At 38.0% G+C, this 9,817-nt stretch overlaps 1 protein-coding gene across 2 annotated transcripts in view; it reads left to right on the top strand.

Moving 5' to 3' along the window:
- LOC106881469 (protein O-mannosyl-transferase TMTC4) overlaps window positions 1-9,817 on the top strand; it is a 119,142-nt gene that overhangs the window by 3,647 nt on the left and 105,678 nt on the right. The gene's annotated exons all lie outside the window — the stretch shown is intronic.

Below are 9,817 nucleotides of genomic sequence, written 5' to 3'. Positions count from 1 at the left end.
ATATATATATATATATATATATATATATATACACACACATACACACACACGTAGGGGTGGCTCTGTGTACACACACACTGTGTTATTAAAGCTACAAAAACATAACAAACTGCTACTTAGAGTTTCACCTTTCCATACGACTTATATGAATTGAGATACAAGGATATATAAATTGTGTATGCTATTAGTTTTAAGTAAACTTTCTGCATATTTCACATATATATTGTGTGTATTAATTGTGTGCGTGTGTAATTATGTTGATGGTATTCATGGTATTCATATATATAAACTTTGTGCATAAAGTATGTCTATGGAGTATATACGAACTTATAGTATTATGGGTTTATGTGTATATAATGAACTGCGTGCGTGTGATGTGTTGCTGTTTAGCCCCAGGTTAGCTATGATTGAGTTGACCAATGATCAAAACATTCCAGTCATGACCATCCTATCTTTTTAAGGATACTTAGCGCTACATTATCCAATGTATCCTTATTTGTTTAAACCGATGATACAAGGGATATTTTGCTTCTATTTCTAGCAGATCGAATGACCGCACAGAAGCTCCCTTCCTCATATGTATATTTATGGAGTGTGTGCTTATCGAATTATCAGTATGTACGAATTGTGTTATGATTACGTACGTGTTTGTGTGAATAACTGCAGGATATGATATAAGCACGTGCACTATATTTATCTTTGAAGTACACACACATATATATGCGTAGGTGAGTGCGTATATAAACTTTCTCCGACAATACCATGATATAGAAGAACACATGTATATATCTATATATAGATATGCATTCGTGTTTGCATGTGTGAATGGATTACTATTTTGACTGTTCACCTGAGGACGACTCGACACTCCATATGTCGATTTAGCTGTCCTTGTTTGTTTATAATCACCACCAGCACCTGTCTTATCAACCCGAAGTAGTTTGTTAGATAATAGAGGCAATTTGACTTTAAAATGATCATATCAACTAGTCATCGTAATTGCTAGGTCTATCTGTACGCAGAAATAATAATGACTTTAAAGAGAATCGGGGGTGGGCTGTCGATTGTTTGAAATTATCACCAAGACAATGATTATTTGTTCGTCACTCCGCCTCTAAGTGTTTTTATTTTTAATAAGTCTATGTAACGAATACGGATCGGGTTTCGATACATGCTAACATTTCAACTCGATCACATGTATTCGTGTCTTATATTTTGATTCTTCCGCAATATTGTTTTTTTTATCTTTTTACTTTTTAAAGCAGGAAAAAAAATAATTATAAAGGTTCTTGTACAGGTGTGTATATGTTAGTAAATATGCATGGAGTGAGTTAGTGGAAGCTATAATTGTTTTTTTTTTTAGTATGTTCTCATACGTCCAAGACCAGGTTGTGTGTGTGTTTTAAGACAGATATAGCGAAACCGCTTACTATAATCACAGATAATGTTATCAAATAGTTCTTGTTAATATTAGTACATCCCATATATGTCCAATTATCTAAATGACGCCGTCTCAATCATAATAATCGGCTTACACACACACACACACACACGAGTGTTATGCGTGCAGTGTTTACGTGTGTATGTAAGTATATATAATATGCATATATATATATATGTATATATATATTCAGTGTGTGTACAGGGGAGGAAGCTGAACTACTTTTTGTCACAGTTCTTAATTATATCACCGGTATGTAGGTATTGTTACTCCTGATAATTGTGTGAGAGAAAATGCCAACTTGGTAACAGTGGGATTTGAACACGCTATTCGCCTGTTTGAACGAGCTTGCAATCACTAACAATTTACAACTTCTCCAATTGTGGCATTTCAGCTATGGTTGTCCCATGTTTTCGGGCAGATGTTTCATATTTCACTGTTCCCTTTTAAAGACCCTCGGGAATTGTTTGAACGAAATTTTGCTCAAGTTACGTGTTAAACCGCAGCCCATCTACTGCTAAATGTTAAATTGCTCTACAGCATTCCGACTAGTCCTACGGGAGATATTTTGCGAGGCGAACCGTTTTGTCGGAGCCCCGGGGGGATTTTCTCTTAGAATTCAAGAGGCTGTCAGTTTTTTGTCAGATACTCCCGGGCCGATGCACCGGTTGATTCGCCCCCCACCCCACCCTCGTTATTGACCCTCACTCGAGTTCAACTAAAATGCCCTTCTGAATGCAGCTACACACAGCTCGCAAAAATCTACCTCACGAGAAAACACAGAAGTCACTTCATGGTCGCTCGAATTGCTAGACATAACAATAAAATCTTCCTTAACTTACACTAACATTTTAGAAAAGAAAGGATACATTGAGTGATGTCGTCCGCAATACAGTATCCGAACTTAGGATAATGATGGCTAGAATCTATGTGAGCGTACGTCAGCTAATCAGAGTTGACTTGGGCTATAACAACACTATCCAACCCAATGCTGTCATATAAAATCATACTAAAATAGTTGTAGCATTCTGTCCTCTCCATCCTCCAAGAATGTGTTTGGTATATACCAGCGCTGAAGATAGACACCCGTTGCATTCTTACCGAGTTCAGCAAGCTCGGCGCTTCTGTGACCACTTACCAGAACCTCTGGAGCGAGCTGGACAACGGAAGAACGGTCATGCGTTTGGGCTGTCCCATTGCACTTCACACATTAAATCAGTGCATCTCACAACGTATGTTAAATGTGGTCCTCATCCGGACGAAAGACTGGAGTACCCGGAATGCTTGACTGTAGATCACACTCAAACTTTTTTTTACTAACAAGGTTGTCTTTCTGCTAGAGCTGGGTTGACTGGGATTATATAACTACTTCAGAATTGGTCTCCTTCATCTCCTGTGCCATTTTCTTCGGCTTTCGTCGAAGGTCGACGTTGACTGCCTTTCTTCAGTAATCACACTCAGACTTTTTTACTAACAATGTTCAAGGTCTGCTTTTTATCTGCTGCTAGTGAAGAGAAGTGACGCCTCTTATGTGTTCTTTTATATTCTCTCTGTTGTTTCTCCTCAATGGCTGGAATTACGAGTTTCAGTAATAGGTGCCATTCAATGCGCTGCAGGGCCTTATCCTCCCAGGTGTGAGGGGGAGGTGCCGAAGTTCTTCATATGACACTTTGGCACAGCCCTGTGTCGCAAACTCTGACCACCAAGACTCTGTCCACCATGAATGATTCCGTCTGCCCTGAGTTAGTTCAGCATAAAAAACTGTCTTTGGGAGCCTGCCGCCTACCATCCTGCAAACATGTGCCTTATTTAATCATTAGCCACAGCTTGGGGACTCAGGATCTGCAGGGCCACAAAATAATTAAAAGGCATATGTTTTTAACTTTTCTGTTGTACTTTCAAGAGCCTTACATGCTTTTATATCGTTTAGGATCTCACCAAGACTAAATCTGTTACTACTCACCTTCAACTGTTACAGAAATCTCGACTCTTGAAATTATCAATTCTATGCTCATCCCGCCAAATACCACTCGATATATGTGTGTGCCTGTATATGTATATTTTATCAGTGTGGTGGTTGATATTGGACTCTTTTTGTTTGTTCCGTCTGACACTAAACAACTTCTGTCTTTTCTTTCTCCAAGGAATCTATTCTAAATTTTTAAAAGTTCATTTCTGGTCATGTTTTCCCTTCGTCTAGTCACTTACAAACATACAATATTTATCGCACTTAATTCTAGTCATTCCTCCTCCAAGAAACTATTGAAACTGTCCTTTGTCTTCAGCCATACTCAAGGTCAGCTGAAGATACCGAAACGGGGACAGTTACTTGGGGTGCTACTTGTTTCGTGGTTTGTCACATCATTTGATAGGGATTACACAAAGGGGGAAAATCAAAATAATACATGAAATAAATTTGTTTTATTCTTAAAACTATGATAATACTTTATATATTTATTAAAAAGAAGTTACACTTGCTAGGACGCCGAATTTCAGTTGCCTTGGGCGCTAGCAAATTTAGGACGAGTTCTATCAATATTTTTTCAAATTTGCAAGAAAACTTTCACTGTCAAAAGCCAACCTGTAAAGAGAGGTAGTGACATGGTAAACACTGTGATAATAAGTGGGTTGAAGAGATAGTCAGGCCCGTACTAAGCTGGTAATAGGCCTATGTTAGATGTGGTATACAGATCCACCCCATTTCCATTGATAACTGGTGCAGACCAGACGTGATAAGTAGCCTCCATTTCAAACTTCTCGCAAAGCATTTTAGTAGTAAGTGCTATGTTTAGAATACGGCAGAGTTTTCTCAAAGTGAAAGAGTGGGACAGTCCCTCCCCCACAAGAAATCCCTTGAGTATTGAAAAGGAGACGGTTGAATTGCCGTGCTTGATAAAATTAAGGTGATTTAAAATTTTGAAACTTGTCCAACGCCATCTAGAAACAATGAGAATTACATGAGTGTTGCTTTGACAAAACTTTTTTTATTAATATTGTGCAGGAAGAGGACTTAGTATTTGTCAGTTTGAAGAACAATGTGTTACAAATATGTACAAGTACAGGTTGTGCATGGGTACACATACAAGTAACCGAACAGAAAAAGTTGCTGAACGATATATAGGATGTGTAATTTAAGATTTGGCTGTATGATAAAGAAGCTTGTTTTCCCAGTCACATGGTTCCGGATTCGGTCCCACTGCGTGGCACTTTGAACAAGGCCAACCAAAGGCCAACCAAAGCCTTCTGAGTGGATTTGGTAGACGGAAAGTAAAAGAAACATCTTTTGTATGTGTTTTTGTGTCTGTGTTTGTTCCCTACCACCACTTGATAACCGGTGTTGGTGGGTTTACGTCCCCGGAACTTAGCGGTTCGGCATTAGTGACCGACGACATAAGTACCAAGCTAAAAAGAAATAAATCTTGGGGTCGATTTCTGAGACTAAAATCTTCATGGCGGTGCCCCAGCATGGCCACAGTCAAATGACTGAAACACGTGAAAGCTGTACATATATATATATATAGATATATAGTCAATCCAAAGATGAACAAGCAAGAAAAAACAACAACCCGAGGACGTGTAATAAGTACAGTTTTATTGGACGCTCAGGAAAGGAAAGAGGATTTAACGTTTCGAGCGGAGCTCTTCATCAGAAATATAGAAAAAGTTCAAAGAAGGAAGACGGAGAAAGAAAATCGCCAACGATACACACGCGGTCACATATTGAAATGACCGGAATATATATATATATATATATATATATATATATATTGTATCGTCTATCAGGATGTTTTGTCCCTTTCTTGTATCACCTACCGTTTTGCGTTCTTATATATTTATATAGCGGCGTACGTACACCTTGTCTCTCTTTCTATATATAGAAGAAGAAAATGGAGATTGGGAAGTTAATTGTTTATTATTAAGAGCAAATTAACCATCATCCCTTACAACTTTTTCCATTAATACTCAGTAAATATTAAATTTATATCTGAGCATATCTTCAGAGCATATCTTCAGAGGGAGAAAAATATACCCTTGGATGTTTTATGTGTTTATGGATTCATTATAGCAGACTACACACACACACAACTGTTTTGGTCTATGCATGTAACTCCCAATAAATGTGATGAGTGCCCTTTCGTTTGTCTACTCACTTGTATATATATATATGTATAAAAATAAATGCGCTCTTTTAAAGCCTTGCCAGGCTCATGGGCCCGGTTTCCCGGTTTCTAACGCCAGTCCATCGCAGCGTTACTAATTTTTGCCAGCTGAGTGGACTGCAGTAACGTGAAATGAAGTGTTTTGCTCAAGAACACAACGCGTCGCCCTGTCCAGGAATCGAAACCACAATCTTACGATCATGATGCTGACACCCTAACCACTAAGCCACGCGCCTCCACACACAGGTAATTTTTTTTCTATCAAAGCCAGTAGAGTAGCCTTGGTTTTGGCTTACGCATAGTAGCCAAATTGGCTGTCCTCTTACTTAAACATAATGTTTTCGACTAAGCGAACACGCGTATGTAAGGTGGCAGCCCTGTGAGACCCGTACACCCCTTATGCTACACCACTTATGCTACACCACTACAACCTTTCCGCTTTGCCTCTAATCAGCGGGGTGTTTCTGGAAATGGTAGGTCCATGTTAAACGACCCACCTGAAATCACTCCTCTGTGGTGGTGATGGGTGAACTTTATATTAACACTTTAAGTGACAGTGTATAGTTAGAGAGAGAGAGAGGTGATGGGAAATCTTATCGGCACATATTGCGTTGCAACATTTCACAGAAACTTCATGTAAAAACGTTTCTTACAAATATCAATAATATAGCTGTAGGGAAATAGCTCGAGGGAGCGTTCTGAATATTAAATAGACTCGCTTATGTAATACAGTGTGTCGAAAAACTTCGATTACCTAAGATTGTCCTTGTAATTAGTAGTGAAGAATTTCCTATAGGGTGTTTAAAAGCAAGCGAGGGGGAATTTATTGAAATTTTTGAAAAATATGGCAAAATATAGCCTCCAAATCAGCCCTGATCAAGTAAATCTATGATCGTCACCATTCCGTCCTGTTTGTTTTTGTTTTATTTATTTTTATTATTATCTTTATGTTCAGGTATAATGTCCTTGCGACTATCTTATCAAATCTGTACTTTTTTAAAACTAACATGACAGGCTGTGTGCGCTGAAAGGTTCCCTCACTTGTTCAATATTATAATAGCTTTATTATGAAAGGATTTGGATCTTTTTTAAAACGGGGGCCACATTTTTCATTAACGAAACACTTTGAAACTTGGAACACTGGTAGAATGTGTCATATAAAACATCTTTTTCTCTTAGTCTTCATAAAAAAAAAAAGAAATCCATAAATGATTCCATGTTAAAGTTGCCGTATTTCTGTAATTTCAACCAATCACTGACGTCCATTCAGCCGATATACATTAAGTGCCGACTACATAAACAAACGATTCTGAAACAATTAACCCTAACCCTAACCCTAGGGTTAGGGTTAGGGTTAGGGTTAAAGCAAATTTAAAATGAAAAAAGCAAATAAAACGAAGGTATGGAGATTAAATACGCTTTACATCGCTTAATCAGCCAAGGAGTAAATGTAAACAACTGAATACTTGTCAGTGATTGGTTGAAATTATCGAAATAAGACAATTTTTTACATGAAATAAATTCGAATACAAAAATATTTTTCTGTTCTATAACACAAAATAGATAAGTATACGAAGTTTGAAAGTCTTTCGGTACCAAAAACACTACGTAAAACATTAATGAAAAATGTGGCCCCCGTTTTAAAAAAGATCCAAGGATTTTTTTTTTATATTACCAAAAGAAATTGAAAACGAATTGTTTCTACTGAAGAAATCAACTGGTGGAAAAGAAAGAAAAAATTATTATTAGCAATCTATATATCATAGTTAATCTATACACTTTGTCGACAGGCCTATTACTGCAGTATTTGTCCTGAAATAAACGTCTCATGGATAACACAAGTCCATAAGAGATGATATCTGAGAATAAATACTGCAGTAACTAACCAATCAACAGTGTATATGCATTAAATATGATACGTATTTGGCTATCATAATTTAAAACTGCCTGAATTGCGTATAACAGATTTATTTATTACTTCTAATAAATGCACGGAAACCTCTGGAACGGTGTTGGCAACATATAAGTGACTTATGTATTCTCTGCAAGCCTCGGATTGTTTCCTTAAAAAATGTTCAAACTGAATGTTTTTGTAGGCCATTAAACAATTGCTTGTGGCAGAAATGAAGGAATATGCAGGGATCTTTTGATCTTTAGCTTTTTTCAGTTATTTGACCCCGACAATGCTGGGACACTGCCTTGAAGGGTTTTTTAGTCGAATGAATCGATCCCAGGACTTTTTCTAAAACCTAGTACTTATTCTATCGGTGTCTTTTGCCAATCAACTATGTCACGGGGACGTAAACACACCAACACCGGACGTTAAGCAGTGGTGAGACACACACATATAGACGACGGGCTTCTTTCAGTTTCCGCCTACCAAATCTACTCACAAGGCTTTGGTCAGCCCGAGGCTATAGTGAAAGACACTTGCCATGGGCTATGAGCAAATGTAAAATAAAAATCAATGGTGGTACGCAGTTGCTGACGGCGATTCCAACAAGAGTCGAGGCGTGCGTATAACTGTTCTCTTTTGTTTTTTGTCCAATCCATGCCAGTATGGAAGACAGACTTTAAATGACAATGATGATGACGATTATAAAAAGAAGTTGTGGTTTGCTTTCTATCAACTCCCCGATTACAAACACCTGAAATTTTAGTAATATAAACGCAAGATATAAACCACATACAGTACATAGCGGCCAGAATTCTCACTGACACGATCAAATTCTCTAGAGAAATTTGCTAAAATCTGTTGTCAGATACAGCCAAAGGGTTTAGATGATGCCAAGAGTTTCAAGAGCATCTAAAGAAATACTTTGCCGTGTTTAGCTACTGCCCTTTGTTTTCTGAGTTCGAATCCCGTTCTGATTAGTTTTGTTTTACATTCCTCTTGTATCGAGTATTAAGATTGATCTATGCTGGTGCTCAGCATTTTCTTTTCGTAATGGCTCACATGTATGTTATATAAAGTCCCTATGTACCCGAACCCCCATTTCAATCACTGGCAATGCATATAAAAATAAAAATTTAAACAAATCGTGACACAAAATATAAAAAATTCGACTGTTCGTTCAATGGCTCACAATTACATTAATTTACATTTCATCTTTTTTTAACGTACGAGTCGCGCCTCACTTGTTAAGTGAATGGTATTATGAGAAGAGCAACGGCTTAACATGTATTTGTGTTCTATTAAACACCAGACCACTTTTGTGTATGTGTGTGTGTGTGTGTGAGACAGAGACAGACAGACGTGCAACATGCTATCAGACTACCACTCTACCTAACTTTGTTTTGTCTTATTTAGCCCCAAGTCAACCCTGATTGATTAGACACTTTTGCCACGACCATCCTATCTTCTCTGACTTATTGTATCTAGGATTACATTACTCAATGCGTCCCTAATTATAATTTAAAGACAGTAGGGTGTGATTTGAGAGGGATTTGGCTATTATTTTTACTAAGTCTCACGACGACTCTTATCGACCTGCCAGTTCTGTTAGTGTCTGAGGACTAAAAGAGAATGATTCAAGGTGGTTAATGGGTTTCCAACGGCCTTGAAATACTGAATGCGAGATTGAACTCTCTGTAGGCGTTGGGACCAAAGTGGAGTGCGACACAGTTGTAGGTTTTTATCCTTCATAATAAAATAAGGAAGAGATGGGAATCTATCTGGAAACATAGCAGATGGGCGACAAGCTGGCAGAAACGTTAGCACACCGGGCGAAATGCTTAGCGATATTTCGTCTGCCGTTACGTTCTGAGTTCAAATTCTGCTGAGGTCGACTTTGCCTTTCATATTTTCGGGATCGATAAATTAAGTACCAGTTACGCACCGGGGTTGATGTAATCGACTTAATCCCTTTGTCTGTCCTTGTTTGTCCCCTCTACGTTTAGCCCCTTGTGGGCAATAAAGAAGTGAGAAACATACCGGACTTCTAAAACAAGTACGCCAACCAGCCAATGCAGCGTGTTCGCAGTGTTGTATTATGGGTTACGTTGACCTAACACGCCGCTGTTAGACATCAATCTTTGAGTGCTAGAATAAAGTATGTCCAGTACAGTTAATTTGTCGCAAGTTAAACAGTGAAGGATTTGGAGGGCAATTTTGGGTGAAATTCTGTTTCAAATTGGGGAGGAAAAAGGTTGTAATCTACCTTGACAAGTCGCCGATTTTAACGACGAAGATATTGAAAAAAAAAAAAAAAAAAAA

Source organism: Octopus bimaculoides, chromosome 4 (genome assembly GCF_001194135.2).
Source record: "Octopus bimaculoides isolate UCB-OBI-ISO-001 chromosome 4, ASM119413v2, whole genome shotgun sequence".
Classification (NCBI taxonomy): domain Eukaryota; kingdom Metazoa; phylum Mollusca; class Cephalopoda; order Octopoda; family Octopodidae; genus Octopus; species Octopus bimaculoides.
Note: the sequence above shows the minus strand (reverse complement) of the source record. Positions and strands in the feature narration are given on the sequence as shown.